This window comes from Ammospiza caudacuta, chromosome 8 (assembly GCF_027887145.1).
Source record: "Ammospiza caudacuta isolate bAmmCau1 chromosome 8, bAmmCau1.pri, whole genome shotgun sequence".
NCBI classification, from domain to species: Eukaryota; Metazoa; Chordata; class Aves; order Passeriformes; family Passerellidae; genus Ammospiza; species Ammospiza caudacuta.
The window spans coordinates 25,866,869-25,890,845 of NC_080600.1; the positions used below are offsets into that span (position 1 = coordinate 25,866,869).

The 23,977-nt window shown below is 39.5% G+C and overlaps 1 protein-coding gene across 2 annotated transcripts in view; it reads right to left on the reverse strand.

Moving 5' to 3' along the window:
- CSRNP3 (cysteine and serine rich nuclear protein 3) overlaps positions 1 to 23,977 on the reverse strand; it is a 67,161-nt gene that overhangs the window by 27,802 nt on the left and 15,382 nt on the right. Inside the window, exon 1 of one of the 2 annotated variants that reach the window (XM_058809864.1) lies at positions 13,836 to 14,014. The exons of the other annotated variant lie outside the window; for it this stretch is intronic. The gene's annotated coding sequence lies outside the window, so the exon portion shown is untranslated. Of the gene's footprint in view, positions 1 to 13,835; positions 14,015 to 23,977 lie in introns of those variants that run through there. 2 annotated transcript variants of the gene reach the window in all.

Consider the following 23,977-nt stretch of genomic DNA (forward strand, 5'->3'; position numbering starts at 1 on the left):
TGGGTACATTGTTTAGTGGTGGACTGGTCAGGTTAATGGTTAGATTCAATGATCTTTGAGGTATTTTCTGACCTAAATTATTCTGTGATACCAAAATGAAGAAATGAAATGCCTAATATATTCCTGAGGTTGAGAAGAATATTATAAAGCTAAGTATTCATGCAGAAATTTAGCAACATGTCCTGATTCCAGCCAGGACAGGGTTAATTTTTTTAATAGTCCAGAGAGGGCAGGGCCAGGACAAGAAGGTTATTCTGTACCACCTCACATCATTACTGGGGGCAAGGGGAAGGGAGTCTTTTCTGGGGAGTAGAAGTTCCTGATGGCTCCAATTCCAAGGCAGAGAGAGCTGGTGTTGTCTGTTGTGGGTTTCCATTGCCTTTACTGTCCCTTTCCTTATCTCATTTCCAGTAATTTGTTCTTATCTGAACCCACAATCTTCACCTTTTTTGCCTCCTATTCTCCTCTCCAGCCACTGCAGGGGGAGGAGGGAGAGTGAATGAGTTTGGAGAGTTTGTGGGAACACTAAACTGGGGAGTGCCTCCCTAAACCATGACACAGCAGAGGTGGAAATATTGCATGTAATTAACTAACTGAGGAGAGATCAAGAACAGCTGGAGCCTGCCCAGGGGACACACAGCTGCCACCATCCTGCCTGCAGCACTGCAAAGACAAATGCTCCTAACACTTACCCAGGCAAAAACTTTGTCTGGGATTGATGACACACTGTACTTGTCTGGGACACACAACCCAGCACTTAGGATTTGACAAAGGGTCTGCTCAATCCCACTGAAAGCAAGAAAAATAAAAAATTCATTTACACTGCTCATGAAACAGAACTATTAAAATCTCTATAACTACCTTTAGGATTCCTTAATTCTGGACCAGCCACATTTGCTCCTTCCAGGAAGCTGAACCGGATACCCTCCAGAACTCCCTTCCAACCAACATTTCCATGGCTCTGTGTTTAAAACCCCAGTATATCTGTGAGGAAGTTTGCATAAGCTGGGCTAAGTGGCTACTAAAGAAGACAAGGTTAAAGCAGAGATTCCAGTATTGGCCAAAATGTTTAACAATTAGCACATTTCAGGGTTTTGGCTCAGGCCACCTCTTGCTCTCCTGGATTATGCAGGATGAAGCAGGTGCCAGAACCATTCCCAGCAGGCAGGCTGGATGAGGGCACCTGGGTTTTGGCAGAGGCCTGACAGCCCAACCACTGTGGACAAGAGCTGTGTCCTGCCACTTGGCAGCAGAAACCAGAGAATGCTGTCCCCAGCCCATGTCTGTCTTATCTTTTCAATTAGTACAGAGGCAGTCTCAGCTGCTGTGCTCTGACCCTGCAACACAGCCCTTCAGCAGCTGGTACTCTACTATCTTTGCTCACACTTGGCCTCATACTAAGTCGTTTCAATGTCTCCTATGTATTCTACAACTCCCTTCAAGCCCCAACACCAGTTTCTTTCCTGGAAAAAACAAAGCAACAGTGTGAAGAGAATTGTGACCTTTCAGCATGGTATGACGTCATGGCAAGATAAAGATGGGTATATGAGAATGAAAACTACAAACAAAAAAAAGAGAAAAAGTAAAAAAAAAAAAAAAAAACAACACCCCCCCCCAAAAAACCCAAAAAACAAAAACAAAACCAAAAAACCACTAAAAAAACCCCACCAAAATAACCCAAAGAAAAAGTAGGACGCACCATCTTACAGAGTCTGTGAGACTAATTCCAGATCATAATTCCACAAACACTGAAACCTGTCTATATGAAATTCATAGGTTGAGGTGGCAAAAGCACAGTGGTTTCTTCCCAGTGCAAAGAAGTTTAGTTCTAATTACTTGTTTTGCTTTGCTGACAAAGCATTTTACTTTGCCTGCCAGCTCCTAAGCACAGCAGGAGGGACTTATGAGCAGGTTTGAACTTGCCTTTGTAAGTCAAAACTTGAAATTGCATTTACATTATACAACATTTTAATGATATTATTAAATTGCAAGGATTAGAACAGAAGTTTTATAATAAGGGAGTTCATTCACTTCTTGAGAATCAAATGCTCTAAAAAACACACATGAGATTGTACCAAGTTTAATATCCTGTCTCCAGCAGTAGTCACTATTTAATGCTTCAATGGAAAGCAATGGGATGCAAAATCCTGCCAAAACAACTGCAGATACACAGCTCTGCTTCCTCATCCTTACAGCCAATTTCCCCTAAGCATGAGACTTGAAATATTGCTACATGACAGTGCCCAGCCTCTTAGAAATTCACTTAACTTGGTCTCCTGAGGCAACAAGTTTCTTACTAGTTTTCTGTGCGAAGAAAAAAAAACACAACAAAACGCATCTTCTGAAGCTATAGCCCCACCCCCTTCAAAATCACTGCAGTTTCTATCTCTGCAATATTCTGGACAGTAAGCAGCAGGAAGGCAGCAGTGTCCAGCAGCATGCTGTACCAGGCAGGATTACACAGGTACCCCCCACAAAGTGGGGACAGCTGAAAAGAATCACTGACATCTTGTTGCTGTATTACAGTGGTATTTCCATTTCAGCAGGGATTACATTACATGGGAGGTAGAGGGCATCTGCTGATCCTGTACAGAATTAGGAAACACCTTTATATTTGGGGGTGTGCAGGTAGGGAGCAGCAATGGAGACAGAAATGGAACTGCACATTAAGTCCTGCATCCCCAAGCCGGGGCAGCTGTCCAATGGCTGAAGCTGCTGGAAAGCACCTGGTATGTTCCTGCCTACACTCCCAACCTCACAGCTGTGCAACCCTTCACAGCCTGCCTGCCCCTGGGGAGCTCCCCAAAGCCACACAGCCTCTTGCTGACACTACTCCTCTTTTAATGTGGGAACTAAAGCATTCATCTGCAAGAACAAGGAAGAGAAAATGAGCAAGAAACCACACAGGTCTGAAACACTTGAGCACTGGTTTACTATTCAGATTCTTCAAATTCTGAGTTAATAATCCCTACAACAAGATGCAGAATCCCATCAGAAGGTGTAGCTCATGGGAATAGTGTAGAGGGAGCACTGGTCCCCAATAGAGCCAACATGTGCCTGCTCTTGGAACTGGTGCCGTATTTCCTAGGGCTAGAAAACAAGAACAGAGGGAGTGATGTGCCACCCCAACAGGTATACTTTGACACCTCACAGCTACAGCTGTGTCCCCCCTGCAAGAGCACAGGGACATACAAATGGCTGATTATTGCCTGCTGACAGTGAAAACAACAGCTGCTTTCACTGGAGTAACCAGAAACTTTGAAATTACTCCAGTGTCCTTGTCACTGGTCGTCCCTCAGACCAAAACCCCCTTCCGAGAAGGCTCTGCCAATCTGTCACCAAATTGTCTTCTTCAAAGGCACGTAAGCTTTTCCAGGCTCTCACTTTCAAGTTCCCCTAACATACAGGCATTTCTGCACATACCCAAAGTTACAGAGAGTTGAGATATCTGAACCAGTTGAGGTCTACCTAGGAGCCTGAAACTTCGTGTTCTTCCAAGTAAGGTGTCCAAGAACAAAAGGAAAATCTATTATGAGTGCAAAGCATGTTGAGAAGGAAAAAGGACAGAAAGGCTGGGCAGACCCAAACCCATAAGCAATTGTTTATATACCCTAAGGCTGGTAATTACAGCACTTGGCTGCTACCTGTGCCCACCCTCTTTGGATGATGAATCTTGGCATTATTTTCTATACAGCAAAATGGTGTCCACCTAAACAAAGGACTAGGATGCTCTCACTAAGCTACAGCTTAGGGGCAGCAGGTACTGCACAACAGACTCTGCTCTCCAGCACCTGGGTGGATTTCTTAGCTGTGCTGCTTTGCAAATTAACGAGAGACCCATTCAGCAGTAGATCTTTACAAGAATGATGTTTTGAGATGAAGGGTGACCTTTGCTCTGCTCTTGAAAGGGAAGGTCAGAGTACCTCCCTTCAGGAAATACTGGACTGTGACTGTGGAGCACAGGGAGCTCCAACAGCACAAGCACGGCTCCATGCTGAAGGGTAACCACAGGGACACGGGGGATTAAAACATTTCTCTCCAGCATCGAACCTCCAAGTGCACTTCATTAAGTGGATGTGACTTAGAGACTAATCCTGAAACCTTACTGAGAAGCAGAAGGCCTGCAGTCCTCAATGACCACAGCCAAACCTCAGCACAAGAGAAAAACAATTCCTGCTCAAAGAGCCATTGTAAGGACAGGGAATTTCACAGCCATCCCCACACTCCTCCTTGCACCTCTGCATCAGTAAAGAGCAGCTCTGTAATTCTGCCTTGTCTTCAAATACAATGGGATTCTGATCAATTCTTAAACACTTCAAAAAGAAATGTTTGATACACAAAGCAGATGTATTAAATAGTAGGATCTCTGGGGGAATGACAGTTTAGCTTATTAATTACCAAAATTCTGTTTATGAACATAAATTTCCCCCTTCTCCCCCCTTCAATAAAAGGCAACTGAATTCCTTTAATTTATCTTCTGGACTTCTTAAAATCAACTTCTCTCTCTAAAAGCTTTAATTACATCTTTAAAGCATTACACTTGCATATCCCAGCTAACGTAACATCAAAATGACAATTTCAATACCTAGTCAGAACTTCCCTGTGAGGAAATACACCTTATATTACACAATGCTTGCTTTAATTGAGAAAGCTTTAACTCTTGGGATTAGAGTTACACAGTACGTAGTTGTAGCCTACATGCTTTCTTTCAAAAATATTTCCAGGCATTATGACTTCATATGAAGAGGAAGTGTAGTGAAAGTGTCAACAATGAGACTGCCAAGGGCATGGTGGGAAGAAATGGCTACAACAATTTAAATGGCTAAACAAATATAGGCTAAAAGTCAAGTCAAGGGTAAAGATATAAATTCATACTGCCTCTGGCAGGAATCAATTATGCTGGCTATTCTGACCTCTAAATGGCTTTTTCTGGAGAGGGAACATGAAAAGCTTACTCTCACTCTCTCACTTTTTACCTATTTTCTCTCATCTTCATTACAAGTTACATATGTACGTTCCACATGTCTAAACTTGGCAAAAAATATTTAAAAAGGAGAAAGTGATAAACTGTTTTATCTGTGTTAAAAACCAGCAACAGTTAAAAATTTTGCAACTGCAGTGGTTGAAAAGCATTCTCACTCCAAAGAACATTACTGAAAAGACTTGAAATTCTTAGTAGAGATGTTTTGAGAAATGTCAAAGATGTGCCTAAAAACATGAAAAATTGTCTACATTAGCTGGGTTTTGAAAATGGTAATACAAACCGAGTAACACCACAATGAAAGAGGCAAAACTGAAGAAAGAAAAAATCATGAGAAGAGATTGAAGCAAAAGGTTATGAAAAGATTCCTTTCCTACAGAAGTGGGACTCCGACAAAAATACTGAGTTTCAAATTTCCTTCACTATTTAAAAGAAATATAAATGGAATAGCAAAGCCATGCTCTGTCATGATCACTGGAGCCAGTTATAAAGAGGGTGGTATACAAAAATAGAGGTGTCCTCAAAGTTGAGTGTTACCATTCATGGTGTTCATCTGTGCTATGTGTCTGAACATATAGCTGAGGTGGTTTTGCATTAGCTCAGCTCACTTTGAACAAGCAGCACAAGCAGCAAGAGCAGATCAGCTGTACTAATATACACAGACCATTTGCAGCACCCCTGTGAAATACATCTTTAGATTCAACAGGTACCTCGGAAGTGTAAATACACACTTCTTTGAATATCAAAATAAATACACAGTAGAGGGTCATAAGATAGAAAAATTATGCTATTTAGTAATTATTCTTTATTTAACTGCAAATTTTATTGCTCTTCTAACATAGGCGTTCTTTTGTCATACACTGGTAAAATTTAAATACGTATATACTATGCTTTAACAAATACTGGTAATAAGAATTCACCACAGAGGTGGCATGAAAAAGGGTCTCAGCTTATTATGCAGCAAATCCTGTGATATTGAGGACCTGCCTGTGCTCAGCCAGCAGCCATTTGCGTTTCAGCGCCGCTGCAGCGTTACACAATAGACATGCTCAGCACGTTCCCTAATGGACACTGTTACAGCTCTCCTCCCTTCAGCGCTCAAACTCCAGCTGGGCAGATGATTTTGACCAACCTCATGCCTCTGCCTTGTCACATCCACTCAAAAAAAGGCACAGCTACAGGAATACCTTCTACTGTTCCAGTGCCAGCACTGACAGATCGGGGTGCTCCAGGAGTTTCCAGGTTCAGTGAGGGAGCACATGAAAAACAGTGTGGAGCCCCAATACTTCAACAGTCAGATTATAGTCTTTGGACTTCAGCAACAAGACATTTAAAATTTATTGTATGATCTTGGTTCTTTGCATCAAATGACTTATAAAGAACCAATCAAAAGACTTTTGACTGATGGGCTTTTAAATTTTTTTTTCCTTTTTCTGCTTCTCTTTTTTTTTAAACATCGAAAGCATAAAAATGTCTAATAACAGCTTGTTTTTATCTTTTTAATAAATGCTGACATTAGAAAGAACATAATTAACCCAATTCTCTAATAAAATCTGTGCTGTGCATATTTTAAAGACTCCAAGTAAATATTTGGCACAGCCATTAGTAGTCATGTAAAGTTACAGACTGGCTTCTTTGGTAGCTCAAAACTCTGTTGCTATTTTTTACTAAAAAGCTGAAAGAAAATGATAGAAACTAAACAGCTAGGAAAATACCAGGAAACACATTATTTTCATCAGCAGAAATATCTGAGGAAGAATAAAACAGGCCCCTAAAAACAAAAAAAAAAATTGGTCAGCAGGAGCCAACATTCAATTGCCACCAATGAATTGAATGCAGCTCCATGGCATGACAGTAAAATCATGACTTCATTCAAGGCTTGGCCTCAAGCAGAGCCAAAATTAGTAAAAATATGTTTAAGTGCATCTTTCTCCCTAGAGAATAAAGTCAATAAAACTATTCGTACTGGAAAATATAAATTATTAATATGTACTGGAAGGCTCTGATGTTTTGAAATTGCTATCTTCAAAAATAGCTTTATGGCTATAATAATTCAAGCTTTCTATCTAGATCAAGGACAATGCACAACCAAAATATAATGCTACAATCTGCATTTTTCATGCACACCCAAGACAGTCCTAAGTATATATTCAAGTCCAGAAAAAAAATTACACAAAAATAGAAGATGTAAAATTGCTATTTATTTCTAGGATTTGCTTTTTGACTTTGCACCGTTCATGGTGTATCTATTCAACTCTGAAAAACAATATATTTATTTTTTTAAAAACTGGATAATTTTATAAATAATATTATTTCACAATTAAACACTGATGAGGGAAATTCACCAAAAAAAGACCCCTTAACATACACAACAAAATACTGAATGCAGGAAACAGTGAACTCATACAACACAACCGTGAAGTCTTCCTCTGCCACTGACATATATGTAAGGAATTGACCTAATCCTCTAAGAAGGACACAAGGTAAAAATAAGTTACTCAGCTATCAGCTAAAACTGAGAAGAATTTATTTTCAAATTTACAAAACGAAAAAAAAAAGAAAAAAGAAAAAATCTGAGAAACAAATGGACCTTTAATATTTATGGATTTGTCTCTTCTGGATGGATTACCCAAGGCACAGTATGAGGGCTGCTTCACTGATGCTCTTCCCCAGAGTCATGGTGTTTAAGCTTTCCTCTATGTGGTTACTTTGATAATCAGGGTCTTAGCCACAGTGCAAATTGTTTTTTACTGGTGTGAACTAGCAATCTCTCCTTCCCATCTCACCACCCATTTGCACAATACCTGAAGAAGATTAGCTGCTTCTGCTTCAAGCTCAGCTGATATGAGCTAACAGGTTAAAAAAACTAATTAGGAAAATATGAAAGACGTATTGAACAATATGACAGGCACAGAGAAAGCATAACTGCACAAACCTAATTTCCTTACAAAATGAGTCAAAAAGATCAGCCACACTAATATTTCGAAGTCTCAGATTTAGTGACCATGGTCAATAGAATGAGACTTTTTATTTATGAAGAGAGACAAAATAAGCATTATCAATAAAGTAAAACGTTTCTCTGTAAGCCAGTAGTCTTCTCTGTATTTTCAATAACTGAAAACCTCAAAAATTACTTTAAAAGCATATATTCAATTACTGGCAAAATTTCCAATAGTAATTTCAAATTTGTGGCCAGCAAAAATTCCCCAGAGGTCCTTACTCACCTGTACATAATCAACACAAAGGCACCCAAAGGAAGGGCCTGTGGTGCTAACACAACATGACAGTCCACAGTAAGACGGACCTGAAATTACATTCCCAGCTGTGTTAAAATTGAATGTCTCTTCACTTTTTTTTATGCTAAAGAAAATTTGGTTTATGCCTGTAGTGACTTGTATACTAATAAACATGTCTAAGAATTCTTTTCAGTTTGCTTTATAATTCAAAGCTGAAAACTTCCTTAGAAAGCTGACAGAAGAGCTGCAGGTCTAATAACAAGCATGTTCCCATGCAATTCCCAAGGCACTCTTGTCACTGAGACAATGATGAATAGGAGCAGAGCAGTGAGCCCATTGCCATCTCACTGCCTGACTTGTAAGCACCTTATGACCATTCAGCACCACTTCAGCCAGGGGAGTCTGCAGGGACAAAATTAATTATCTGCCCTACACTCTCCTGAAAGCACTGCTGTGAAGGTATGCAGCTTACACTTCCTACCTGAAGTGGGTTCCTTTTATTATTTGATGTATTTTGCTTTATTAAATCTCTGATCACTGTCTTTTCCAAAGGAGCAAAAAGGTTAATACTGTGCAATTTCCACTTTTCCATTTTATTAATGAAAGATGTTTGTTTAGAAGCAAGAGCAGGTGAGAAGCATAATAGTAAACAACTGAGCAATTCAATTGAAAGCTACAAAGTTAAACCTCTGGCTACTCTGAAAGTGAATTCTTCCATAAAGACCCTGGTACAACAAGACAGCAAAACAATGGCAACTCAGGGAATCAATTCCCCCCTGAGTCGTGGGATTTCCCTTTCTGCCCCTAAAAAAAAAATATTTAAAAGTCAAAATATTTGCTTGAGAATAGCCTGCTCAGCTGTCACAGTCTATGTTGGAAGTAAGCAGCGCTACCATTTGATTTCCACACTAAAAACAATTAACAAACACATTTTGTGGCTTTCAACAATTTTTGTTTACCCTATCACCCCCACACAAATGGCATTTACTAGAGATGGCTATCGCTTAGGAAGTGCAACTAACAACATCTGCAATCCAGCTTCCTTGTTAACACATTCATGATACATTTAAAGCAAAGCAGACACTGCTCAATAGTGACAAAGAACAAATTTTAAATCACTAAGAAGTTCATCATCAAATGTTCAGTAAGAAGTTCATCATATCCCTATTCCAAACACCCGACCTCCTCCGGCAGCAGCACCATGTCAGCCTATTCCACCATCCCAGGAGGAGCAGCCAGGCGCGCCTCAGGTGGGACAGGCCACGGGCACAGCGCGGCCCCGCTCACAGCAGCCCGGGGAGATGTGTTAGAGAGGGAAGCCTTGTTCCCAAGATGTGTTGGAGAGGGAAGCCCTGTTCCCGAGATGTGTTAGAGAAGGAGCCTTGTTCCCGAGCTGGGGTGCCCAGCAGGGCCTGGGGCCGCTCCGGCCCCGCCGCACACACAGCGCGGCCCCGCAGCCCGGGCTGGGCCTGCAGCCTCCATCCCCCCGGCAGCACGGACAAAATATCACCTCCGTATAGGCGTGCACAGAAATGATTTGCCAGAATTGAATAAATAAATGTAATGAAGGGGCAGCATGCTAATGAGAGCTACAAATACCACAGAGGCTTATTTACTCTGCAGCCTCCCACTACATAATGGTATCGCTGCTTGCATTTCCTCATCAGAATCCAACAAGCAGGCGAGAAGGAGAAGCTGCCATCGGTAAATGATGTTGTAGTTCCTGCCCGTATCGCTCAGAACGACTGATGAGGGTCAGGCTCCATACTCTGCAGCCCACATTTCCTACTTCACATTAGACAATGGAATAAATATGCAAATCCCTGCTGCTTATGAAGGAGCAGGATACAAACCAGCCCCAAAATCAATCAGGACTTCAAGTTATATATTCCATGAAATTATTTATGAAGTACTAAACAAAAGCCATGGATCTTTTCATCTGAAAGCAAATTGTCCAATGCATCTGGATGCTAGTTTTTAAGAAGTATCCTTGCTTATATTTTTGCATTTAAGCATAGAAAAGCCTTAAAAAAAATCAAGCAGCTCCTCTTCCTTTTATCCTTAACTTTACAATATTTAAGTTGTCCAGTTACATATATTAAGTGAATTTTCCATCAAATTGTTATGCCAGTACAAGCTTTTACTCCTTTTCCCATCTTCCCTATTTTTTGTGGAAAAATTATTTGAAGTAATGGAAAACTGAAGAAGAGGTGCTAAAAATACAAACCTCTTTTTGTAGGGTGGCTGTAGAGACAGGGGAGCTGTAGGAAAGAATTAAATGCAAGTGTGGGAAAAGAAAAAGGCCACAATTTTCCAGTTTGTTGTTTTGGGTTTTTTTTGGGATCAATTATTCACATCTCCCATTTATCACAAGTTTCATTATGATACTGTATCCATATCTGTGAAGAGATGGAGAAATTAAAGGCATGCTATTTATCTCAGAGCTGTTTTAACCTAGTAAATATTTTCATCTTCTGTACATTTGTAGATGAGTCGTATCTGTCTTTTATCTACACTCAATCCCTGTTCCAGGGTCAAAAAAGCCTACAAAAGAGCAATGAAGCAACAGTGATCAAAACTCACTAGTAGGACTTTATGTGGTATCAGCATTCTAAAGATGTGATGTGTTTGGGGATATTTCATTCAGGAAAGGGCACATCCATAATCCATTTTTTCTCAGCATCATGTCTGGCTCAGAGCAAAAGCAAAAAGAGATACTGACAGACTGCATGTAAATTTATCTTTAAGACATCTTTACCAATGCAGCAATATATTACAGCTGCCTTTCTTCAGCCTGACTTTCCACCTGCATGTTCAAAGGGAAAACATCTCTAAACTTCAAGGTTCAGTTACTAGAAGTACATTTTAAGAGCAAGCAAAAGTTTTAGATGAGACAATCATTTGTTGCTATCTCAGGGAAAATATTTAAGCTTTGGAATTAAGTTTCCAAACATTTGCCACTGTGTACTCTAAACCATAACTTACAAGTCTTCAATTTATATTTAACTTAAACTTCATTTAGTCAACTACTGCATCTGTCTAAAGCAAGACATTTCACAATAAATGCAAATTCCTCTTTCTGGTAAACAATGGAGACCAAAACCTAGGATATACAGCAAACACTGCATCCTCAAACCAAAACATTGCACACCAGATTTGGGCTCCTCAGATTCAGAAATAAATTAAGACAGTGTAATTAACACAAAACTCCAGTAACACGAGAGATCAAAATCACATCTCTGTCTTCCAAATGCCTGATACGTACATAAAGATTTGGTTCTATTTATGATTCTAAAAGAGACTCAACAGCCACCATTCAAATCGCAGCATAAAATGTTTACATAATCACACTTTCAATAGAGTTTAGAGATGGGGTAAAGAAAAGTATGTCTTAAAATCACCATAGCTTGGTAGCAACACAGAACATATTTTGCTTCAGGAATTTGTTCTTTAAGCTTTCTTAAAAAACTTGACACTGGGAATGTTTTAGAATATGAAGAGCCTAATCCACAGAAAAAAAAACGTTTGTTTTATTGTTTCTTTCCCATATAAATAGACAGGACAGGCGTATTTCAAAGTTGTGATTCCATTGTAACAGTGGGAATGTTGTTCTGTAGAGACGCTTATTGTTATTTTACTGCACACTGTTAATTTTATCTCTGTATGCACTTACTGTAAGTACCTAACCAACTCTTAAATTTAAATTTAAAATCCACCATACTCATTTTAGACGAATATAGTAATTATATGATAATTGTATGACTGTATATTGCTGTATTTTCTCAACTTAAATTAACATAGAGTGACATGTTCAGTGTTATCGCATCCAATCGCATGGTACATACTGCAGGTGTTACTGCGATATTACCAGGGTTCTCTGTAAAATAAATTAATAGCTGCACAGAAGTACGGTGAAAAAGTACTTTTACATACCCTTTCTGATCTATTGTCTAAAACGCGAACAGGCCTGCGTTCTGAGATGCCAAGCTGTATCAGGATTGCAATATAAAATTACCTTTTATAGGAGAACCGTTTTAAAGCAGGGACTGCAAAGCACCTTCGCTTAGGTGTCAGCAATATGTGCCAATGGAAAATGATGCCCTGTAAGCCACAGCACATTTCCGACGGCCGAAGCGCGCGGGCCGCGCGGTCCCGGCCCCGCCCGCAGCGCAGGCAGCGGCGGAGGCAGCCGGGCCCCGCCCGGTCCCGGGTCCGGCCGCGCTGCCGCGGAGGGGCCGGAGCGGCCGCGGCTCCGCCGCCCGGCCCGCGCCCTCCGCGCGCCGCCGCCCCGCCCCCGCATTTGCATGGCCCGGCCCCGCCCCGCCGCGGGGCATGCTGGGCACGGCCCCCCGCCCCTCGCCCCGGGCCCGCCGCGCCGGGCGGCAGCGCCCGCGCCCCCCGCCCCGGACCGGGCCAGCGCCGCCCGCCCGCCCGGCGGTTCCCGGGGAGAGCCGCTGCCCCCGCCCCCGGCTCTGCAGCCGCAGCCCGGGCTCCCTTTCCCCTCTCCCTTTCTTTATTTCCCGAGGGCGGGCAGCGCGGGCTCCGCCGTGCCCGCACAAAGCGAACCGGCACGGACGGACCGCGAGCGCAGCGCGCCGGGCCCTGCGCCGCCCGCACGGCCACAGCCACAGCATAAACGGGCTGCTATAAAGCACACTTCTCCCTTGGAATCATAAGTGCACATGAAAAGAGCTACTGTTCTCTACATTTCGAGTTTTGTTTCTTTATTTCCCCAATCGTTTTTCAAGGGCTTCATCTCCTTCCTGCTAAAATACTCCCCAAAAATCAGCATATCCAATTTACGATCTTCAGCATTCAGAAAATAAAGAAAAAAAAACCCCAAACCCAATACTGTAAAGAGATTTAAGGAATAAAACTTTTACATTGTTAATTTTTATATTATGCGAAATCACCGAGAATTTGCATGTCTATCCTCTTTAAGAAAAACACAGGCCACAGAAATCTTTAGGAGCAGTTTTCAAAAATCAAAATAATTATGAATAATTAACCAAGAACTACTATGAGAAATAATTACTTGCTCGAAAAATAATAACATCTTTTGCAATAACATTAGAGTGAAATGCATGCGGAGGGTTATAATGTATCACTCCCGAATGTCTACAATTACATTAAAAATTAGACAAAACACCAGTTCCAAAAATTTCCAAGGAGAATGTGGAGGAAAAAAACCCATGTAAGTGCACTGTAAGATATGCTCTAATGTTCCATTATGTTTAACCAAACACAAACACTACAGATCTCCTACTGAGAAAGAATTAGTCTCGAATACATAGCAGAGTAATAGATTGTTGTTACTAAATATTTTATGATATTGGTAAATGATCCATCTAGCATAAATTTAATTTTACTTGCTATCCCATTTTTCATGCACAATTGAAGTTTGAATTGCATAGGAATAATGGTAAAAACATTTTTACAATGAATTTGATCACAGAACTTACACAATTTATTTAGCTTGGTATCAGACTGATGTGCATCCTTCCAATCCCGCCGTACAAAATGAAAAAACACTGGCTTTATTAACAATAAAGAAATAGCAAAAAACCCATTTATATTTAAAACATTGAAGTGTGTGAAGAATCTATAAAAAAACTGACCTGTTCAAATTGTTGTTTTTCCAATCCATGCACTGTTTTTATTAATTAGGACCCAAACCAGATTGATCGTCATTTTATAACGTTTGACATATTCACTGTCTTCCCACTTCCAGCAGAATCTTCTTAAATTTCCCAGCACTGTGTTTTATTGCTGGTACCATATGCTTTATTGTTCAGCCACAAGAGCTTCACTCTGCACAAAGACTCATTACCTACTGCTTGCTGAGCAGCTTCGGGCTCACTGAGGCTGCCTGCGTGATCACATGGGAGTTTTGTCTGAGAAAGCCAGGCATGCCACTGATTTCACCGGCTATGGATATTTTTATCAGCTGAGGTCTACTATGAGGAAGGAATAACAAATTCTAAGGCTTCTTTAGTTCATTAAGACAGCAGTTGTTATGGAAATCCCCTGAACTTTTTTTTTTAATTATTATTATAATTCCCACTGTAACGCTGGTCCAAGAAGAAATTCAAGAGATTTGTTACAAGTAATTTTTTCTTGCGGGGAGTGGCACAAGCCATGCATTGTCTGCATCGCTCTGCACACAGTACACACTGAAATTAATATTCTGAAGAGGTAATATTTTGCCAACACTTAATCTGCCAGTGTTTATCCTTTATGTGGAGGACAAGCTTCCAAATGAAAAACTATACCTAAAAAACAGCCCCTTAATTTACATTTTTCTCATCGGTCAAGGGCATTATCGTGTAATCTTTGGTCTTAAAATGAGTTTTGCTGGCTTCACTGAGGCTACTCAGGTGAATAAGAATTGGCCATTTGGGCAGGGATTACTCTCAAATCCAAATGACAAATTATGTAATACAGTGAATCTCTTCCTGGTAATAGTTGGTGATGCTCTGGGGTTTGTTTACGTGTGTGTGCATGTGTGCATTTGGTTGGTTGACTTGGGTTTTTTTATTTATTTTAAACAAAAATTATTACTTTAAATAGCATTTTATAATGCTTAAAAACTTAATATTTACCTGAGTATTTCATATTAGAGTAAGTGAATATCTAGATTCAAATTACAAAAGCCCTTACAGAAAAAGATAAATATTAATTATTTTTTTCACTGATGCATTATCAGTATCAGGGTTCCATGCTGGAATATTTGGAGATAGCTTGATTCCTACTGCAGAGTGAATTCCCTGAGTATTCTAATTTAAAGCTAGCTTTCTACAAACAGCTAGTGATGATAAATGAACATCTCTCCTCCGCCCTGAAAACTCGTACCGAACACACAATTATCCATAATATTAACATTGCAAAGATGCAGCTATTCTACAAAACAGTCAATTATCTCTAGAATAATTCAGAGCATTTTGATAACATGAGATAGCAAAAGAAACTGTTTTCTCATTAACATTCCACAAATGAAATACCTCCTTATTCTATTTGAGATCTCTCTCATTAGAATAAATGACAGCTTGTAGCTCATGGTTGGCATTATTCTGGTCCTATCAAAGTCAGTGGAAGTTTTGCTGCTGATTTGCATGGAAGAAGGGACAAGCATGACTAACAGATTCATTCGCCTTACTGTGTCGTCATGCAAATCAATGACAAAACTCATTTCTTTATTGTTCTTGGCTCGGTTTGTATTATTATGGTTTTGTAACAGTTGATATGCAGTCTCTGTGATTACTCTGAATTATACAAGATGGTTAGCAAAGGATTCAGAATTACCTACAACTAAATCCAGTAATGAGTATCTTCTACACTCTCACATTCATTTCAGTTTTTTAAAAATGCCATTATCAAGAGTGAGTGTATTCTGAAGTGCTACCATTTTCATCTATCCAAAGACAAGGACTGAGCAGATGTTTTGTGGCTGAGAACCTTCCATGTCTCTTAGGCAGGAAACACTCTTGTGTGTACATTAATGAGAAGAAATGAAAGCAGACTAGAAAGATTGCTAACGAGCAGCTGGTTTAGCTAGAGCTATGCATATTTTTTTCCCCTGGCGATACCACTGATGATGTCACAATGCTCATGTAGGAAGACATAAACAAAAGGCAGGCATTTTTGCTGCAGTGGCACTAGGAGAAAAAAGAAAACTCAAATGTTTGACAGATGGAAAGAACAAAAATTGGTCAGGAAAAGAGTACTATTGTCACATTTTTCTCTGTATGTTGTTATATACTATGGAACAGTCCTCAAATCCTGAAAGGTGGTTAGAGGAAAACATGTTCAAGGACATGATACAGTTAAACCAGTTAGCAGCAAAGAGTTGTTTCTGCAGGAGACAATAGCAGCAAGCAGTCTCCATGCTGAGAGGCACCCTCGGTTAATCACTTCTTCAAGGTTGTTGGGGGGAGGGAGGGAAGCTTCAATCCTCCATAGTGGAATTTTGAATTTCCTAAATATAACTTGACATTTTTAGGTAGCTAAATTATATTCCATCCCATCCCGTCATCTCTTCTCACAGAGTTACTAAATAGAAGGAAGTCTTTGTCAGAGCCTCATTGCTGAATTTCTGCCCAGACATACTATTGAGGAAGGGCATTTCTGCCACCACAAAAGGGATTATAGATCACCCAAGAGATTCACAGGAGCCAAAACCTAGGCCTCCCTTGTCACTCCACAGAAGGAAGAGGTTCAAATGAGACAATACTTCCTGATACCACTCCTGTAACAGCCAGGATTTCTTCAGGAGAATCCAAATTCACCTCCCCTTGAAACAACAGTGGGAGAATACAAATGCTTAGCAGTCTCTTCCACTCAGGGTCTCCCATGGCAGTCAAGGTAAGCAAGGGCTCTCTTTTCTTAAATAAAAGGTTCTTTGTGAATCCAAATGGAAACAAATCAAGAACCTTCTGACAATCTGTAAATATGGGTAAACTGTCAGATCCCACATCTACTTTGTAAGAAAATTAACAGGAACATTCTTATGCTATCTCATTTCACAGAAGCTACAGTAAAAGTGAACTGGTTAAGGAAATTTGGACTCTGAGTAATCACCATCATTAATAAGTAATGATTTTGTAAATCTTGGTTTATTCTACTCTATATGCATTTAGACTTGAGTACTTTTATAAAGGTTATATGCAATGAAATACGTATCTTGGACAGAATTTAAAAACAAATAAAAAACCCCAAACAAAAACCCAAAGACCCAAAATAACCCAAAATGAGCCATGTATCACAAACCAGACTAAGTCCATGATTTGAACTTCAAATTATTTCCACCTAATACAACTTCATTGGGTATCAAACTTAATCAGCTGTTCAGTATCCTGTATTATGGTTGGATGAATCACATAAGAATCAAACTTTTGGGAAGAGCACTGCTCAATTTCATGAAACAAAAAAGGGACAACTTGCACCACTCAGTGCCTTGTTATTCTAAAGGTTGGAATCCTGTACCTTGCAATAAAATGCAAGAGGTCTGGTTTCTTCAAGTACCCCAGAAATGTACTAACTTCCATACCAGTTAAGTAAACAGGGGGTTATGCTGAAACTTTTACAGTCTTCTAGTGACAAAAAATATTTGAAGTCCAGGATTTAGAAAATGTATTCAGTGGACCATGCATGCTCTACTCCAGCTCTTACAAACAACATGGTTCATATGCCATGGCTTGTAATTTATGAGCTACAGCAGCAACAACAGCAGGTCTAAATGCCTCAGCACTGGCTTTCAGGCATGGAAATAGATGATTTGTGGTGGCTTCTTTGGTAAGATCTATAAACCTTGCCCATGCAAACTCCTCTAAATTGAATTCGGGATAAGGCATAGCTGAAAACTTCCCGTGGAATTATGCCATTGCAGAAGTTCTACAGACTAAAAATGCTCACCTAAGGGAAAATAGTGTAATATTAATTAATGTAAAGCTACAGTCACTAACACTTGGGTAGGATAAGCTAAAGTATAAATTCTACATATTTCTTTCTAGACCAAATGTAATTTAATCAAATAAATTTCCTGTCCCTGGCCCCAAATGTCTAGCTTTCTCTAGATCAGTCACAGCTAAACAATCTTCAAGCAGTGTCACATTGACTGTTCATTTCCAAATACTAGGGCTTGACAGATTTCCATAGCCTGACATGACAGGAGGAATGACATTCTTTGGGTTCCTGAACTGCATAAATATGAAAATATTACTCATTCATAAATGGCATTCTCAACAAAGAAATACAACCATGTTTTGAAATAAGAGTCTAGTTAGTGAAATGAATGGAACTAGACAAAATCTATTTGAAAGGTGATATCCTCAGATCAACAGACAGGATGGAGAAAGCAGCTTACAAGTGAGGGGCAGGCCTGTGAGCAGCTGGTCTGATTTCTGCCACTCTAGCAATCCATCACCAAACTCCATACAGTGACTCCTGGCACCTCAGTGTAAGGCTACCATTGCTGTCCTTCACTCCTGCTTCTGGCACCCTTACCCTGCCATGCCAATTTAAAGGACACTATCTATAGTTTGCTTTTTTTCTGACTCTTAATATCTGCTTGACCAGAGGTAGCCTTTTAAATCATGGGGTAAAAAACTGGCACAGAGTAAAAATTAATTCCCTTTACACATACTGTGGCATATAGCACAGCATATCCCTTCCCAATGATTTTTAGCACAAGTCCTGAAAACCCTATTTTTAATTATACATTCTTGCTACATCTTACATAAGATACATTTTTCCAAGATAAAATTAACCTCTTCTAGGCTGATATCCCAGAGGAGAGCACACTTCCTTTCAGAAAACAGTGCTGAAAAATACTATGCTTTAGAAGAGTTACTGTACACAAACAAAAATATTCCTCTGCAATAAACAGAGTTTCTTTTTCTTTTCACAATCATTCTCAAAACTGATAGTTAGCTATCAAAATCAAAGAAATGCTAACTTTGGCAGGAAAACTACTGTAATGAGAGGTGTATAGCCAAGTAGCAAAAGAATCTCTTGACTGCTGTTTCTTTAGATGATGTGAATATTCAAAGCAAATAATAATGTAATGCTTGGTGCGGCCATCGTTCCAAATGAAGTAAGTTCTATTTGAAAGAGCAAAGTGGTCATTCTCTCAGAAAAAAGAAAAAAAAAGAGAGAAGACAGCAGATACTTGAAAAGAAATTGCCTGTGCTGTCTGGTATGGCTTCATAAGCTAGCTTTTCTCCATCCAGTTTCCATGACACCTCAGACATTCCAACACGATCCATGTTAGGGAGTAATTCAGAACTGCACAGTACACTTGATGTGGTTAGAAATTGTAAGACATGAGCAGAATAAACAAAGGTGCCTTTTGGTTTATAATTAACTGAAATACTTCTTACTCCATCCCTTTTCCTTGCTTGGTCACTAAGCACACCTTTTCTCATAGTATCATTTTCCAACTCAAAAATTTCACTTGGCTGTTGACCAAAAAAAGTTTCAAATAAAATAAATTAGGAGACATTTGAAGAAAGCATGATAGCTAGTATTTTCTGTCTGCATCTGTTTGGTTCTTCAAGTTCCATTTTATGTACCATAGTGAACCAAAAAGAAGTTTACTGAGTCAATGCAGTTGGAACAGGAAAAAAATCCAGATGGAAGCAGACTGTCTTTCCTTCCTGGACTAGTCATCTACAGACCTTCCCAAAGCACCACTGTTGCTAAACCAGAAACAGTTCCTCATTCCTTGTTTTCTCAGCTTCCACAGTGAAGCAGAAAGCACTTTAGTTTTTGTTTTCCACAGAAAGATGTATTTTTTATTGCTACAATCTTCAAATTTGTTCCCATCTATCATAAAAACAAGTATTTTGAGTGGAGACAGATGTGAAAATACACCAGAAACACAGACATATCTAAGCAGCAATGTAAAGAGGTTGTTGCATTTTACAGCAGTTAGTTTATGAAGCATTCCAACTTAAAGCACAAGACATTTTCAACTTAGAATAAAATACATAATGCTACATAGTGGACTTTCAATCTTTTCAATAGACAGGAAGATATCTAAAGTCTAAAATAAAATGTGCCTGCCTAGAATTGCTGAACATCAGCTTAGGATCTCATTCCACAGGAAGCGAATCTGCTACCAACACTTCTTCCCACCTTTGTACATCCCACATACAACACAATCATTTAAAGCTTGAAAAAACACTGCATTCTGAGTTGTAAGGTACTTTTTGCTGTTTCAAATAACCTTTAAAGAATAGAAGCTGATTCTACTTTAATAATTCTGTCCATTTCCATTTGGCCAGCATTGATTTCTTGTGTATGCAGGACAGCCTGAAAATAATTTTTATTTACTTCTTTGTTAGTCTACCAGCATCAGTGATAACATCAGCAAAGCAATGAGAACTTTATTGCTTACGCTGAGTTTTCTCTACCAGCACAACACAACACAATTCCTGTCCAGACCCACCTCCCCCAAATATTCCATGGCAGCAGCCTACATTAATAAAGTAAAAGTCTTTTGCAGGTAATTTCCCTTCTCCTACCCTAAAAACATGATTTGACTTGCCCTAACATTACTGTTGAAGAAATTAAATAAAAGATTTTTTCATATGCTTTAGCATCCAAAACAATTTTCCTAGCATATATATATATATATAATTTCCATCAAGTTAAAAGCTGAACTGCTGTACTTTTACAGCAATGTTTTTACTATGCCATTGCAACATTCTAAAGATTCAGAAAGTACATGAGCCAGCAGTATGCTTTCACAGCCCAGAAATCCAAGTGCACCCAAAGAGGGGTGGCCAGCAGGTCAAAGAGGTGATTCTGCTCCCCCACTGTCGGAAGAGTCCATCTGTGGAACTGAGGCCAGCTCTGGGTCCTCAGCACAGGAAAGACACAGACCTGTTAGGGCAGTCCTGAGAAGAGCCACAAAGATAATCAGAGGGCTGGAGGATATCTCCTGTGAGGACAGGCTGAGGGAGCTGGGGCTGTTCAGCCTGGAGATGAGATGACTTCAGGAAGATCTCATTGTGGCCATCCAGTACTTAAAAGGGGCTTTTGAAAAAGAGAGAGGGTCATTTTTCACATGGTTGGATAGTGACAAGGCAAGGGGGACTGTTTTAAACTAGAACAGGGGAGATTTAGATTAGACATTAGGGAGAAATTCTTTAGTCAGAGGGTAGTGAGGCACTAGAACAGGCTGCCCAGAGAACTTGTGGATGTCCCCACCTTGGAAGTGTTCAAGGTCAGGCTGGATAGGGCTTTGAGCAATCTAAGTGGGTAACATCCCTGTCCATGGCGGAGGGCTTTGAATTAGATGATCTTTAAGGTCCCTTCCAACTCTTACTATGAAAATAAGCCAGTCCAATTCAGAAATATGCTTTCTAAGGAACACTGACTGGCATTTCTTTCATATAGGAAGAAGATGGATAGCAATATTTAAATATCCACATTCATATTAGCAAATCAGTAACAGCTCCAGGATGCTCTCGTATAACTTCAGAGACCAAAATGGACTGATTTTTAAATTGATAACACTGTTTTCAGCTGATGTTCAAAGTTCAAAACACTGTGCTTTTGGTCTCATTTTCCAAGAGCTTAAAGGGTTAAGTGTAGTAGCTACATGCCCTGAGATTGTGCAAGGATCAACATTTCTGCAACATGATCAAGTTTGGAAGTTCTTTTGTAGAAGCAGTTATGGAGTGACTGTTTTATCTAAGACTTCTACCTAAACGGGAAGAGAACCAAATAATGACTTTAATTAGAGCATTTTTATAGCTCAGATATCTTTCAAGATTTCAGCATTTCAGATACCATCATGATTTTTTTTTTAATTAAACTGCTTGAAACCTATCAGCTGGAGAACTTAATGTTTCAGTTAGATTTTTTGTTCACAATATTAAGTAGACACACTTATCACCCTGACAGCAGTACAATACCCAAGGGTTGAGGATGTCAGACTACAGTCCCTAAAGACTGCAGCCTCTTGTGTTGGTGCACTTGCAGAGGAGGAATTTTTTTCCCCCTTTTAAAATCATTATTCAACATATTTTCCTGTGAACATCTTAAAAAATAAATTAGACTTTCAACCAGGATTACATTCAAATACTTTGCATTAGGATCATCAATTTATGGCACAGACAAAACCGCAGGGATGGCTGATATCACCTGATACAAAGTTGCATCATCTGACAGTTTCCTGTGTTGCAGAAAAGAAGCAATTACCAACTCAGTGTGTTTTTTGGCATCCCTGCAATGATTGTGACTTCTCAAAAGGATTAATTCTTTTGGCCTAACATCTTTAGGCACTGAGGATAATATTGTTTCCATCATAATATTTTCCCTTTCAGGAACATGAGGACCATGTTTATTTCTGCTATATTAAGTTGAGATAATACTAGACTTGTCAGATATTTAAAAATAGTGTAGTCAGTGTGTCTCTTTTGACCTTCCAGGTCACAGCAAAGGTGCAAGCTGACAGCACCAGCTGTCATTTACTGTTAACAGCCTTCTACCACATCAACAGCTCCAAGCTCATAGGGGAGCTCACTAGCTTTGTGACTGAAGAGCAGGAAGGCAAGATCCTTGGCTCTCTCTTTCCATCTTCTGGGGTGGACAGATTTCAGTGACACTAACACTGTTCTAGCTGCCAGCCTGGAATTGCTCTCCTGCCCTATGTCCACTTACATAGGCTCTAGGATACAGGATTGCAAATGCAGACTTCAGTCATTTAAGGTTTCAAGAAATACAAAGCTTTGCCGTGCCAAATGTTCTACTTTTTCAGATCAAAAGATATTCTCACTGCCCTGGATGTCTTGGATTGAGAGACAGGAGTGGCCCATTTACATTCAGGAGACATATTCTGAGTCATTTACAATGGCAATGAGTTCATAACTGTGCAGTGTGTATCCTGCAGTTTTTCTTATTATCTCCAGCACTGTGAGAATTCCTGAAAAGCTGTCACATTTAGCTTGCTACATACTTACAACAGCAAATTGGTACATGCTCTGTGCTGATCTTCCTACTCTTTTCTGTAGTTGCAAAATTGCAAACAACTCAAAAATTGCTTTATGATGATAATCACACAGGAACAGACCCAGATCAGCAACTGCCAGCCTTGTCGTGACATTCAGTGTGCCAAGCAATGACACAGGCAGTTTGTGGAGAACAGCAGTATCTTGAAGCAGACAAACTGAGATAAGTAGGAAAACCAAACCCTTTGAGGACATGAGAAAGGGGTCAGAGACACAAAAGCCTGCCTACTTTACTAGCTGTAAAAGCTAATCTAATTAAAAAATGCTAATTTCCCCACAAACCTCGCCTGATGCCTTAAATTAGTATACCACAATAATGACAGCATTTACAGCCTTAAAAGCTATATATAACCTGATATATAATCTTAGAAGCTAAGTATCTTAAATGTCAAGCAGGAAGCAGCACAGGATTCAAAGACATTGCAGAGAAAACAAAGAGCTACCACTTGTCATCTTGTAACAGTTATTTTTGCATGACAACTGACAATTTTATACACATAATGACTAGGGCAAGTTTTAAAAGAGATTTTAAAAAACAATAAATACATTTGCAGGAACTGCTCCAAAACATTTGAAACAGCATGGGATTCAAAAATTTTTAAAGTTACCAATATTAGTGAACCCTGACTGGTAAGTGGACAGGAAAAGACCAAAAACTTGCCTCTGTTTCAAGAGGCAGAGATAAAGAAGGCACATTTATGACACTAAAAAGTGATGCTAATGGGAATACAAATAGATGCATCAGCAAGTCAAAGTAACATCACTTTTAAAGAAATACTGAGATAAAGCAATACAGCAAGAATGCATTTTTTTTTAAGGTCAGGATTTTGTGATCTTGAGATGGAAATTGCAAAAAAGTTTGCATATGATTTTTCTCTTGCTTCACAGCTGAGTTCAGTCAACTGTGTTGGAGGAGAGACAAAGTACTTACTGGAAAACAATCTTACAGTAAAAATCTGAGAAGGATACATATGTTGTTAGCACAGACATTATACATAAGCTTTTTCTTTTTTTTAGATTAACCAGAAAAAGTACAGATGGGAATGAAAAGGCCACTAAAAATATAATTTTATAGAAAGTTGTAAGATATGGAAGGAACAAAGTGACTTTTCAAAAATAAACTGAATTAAAAGAAAAGAATAAAAGAACCAAGAGTGGGAAAAAGCACAGGCAAACCAACATTTCAGAAGATGATATATAGTAAATTCTTGAAGATGAACTGTGAAAGATGAGGCCAAAATGTT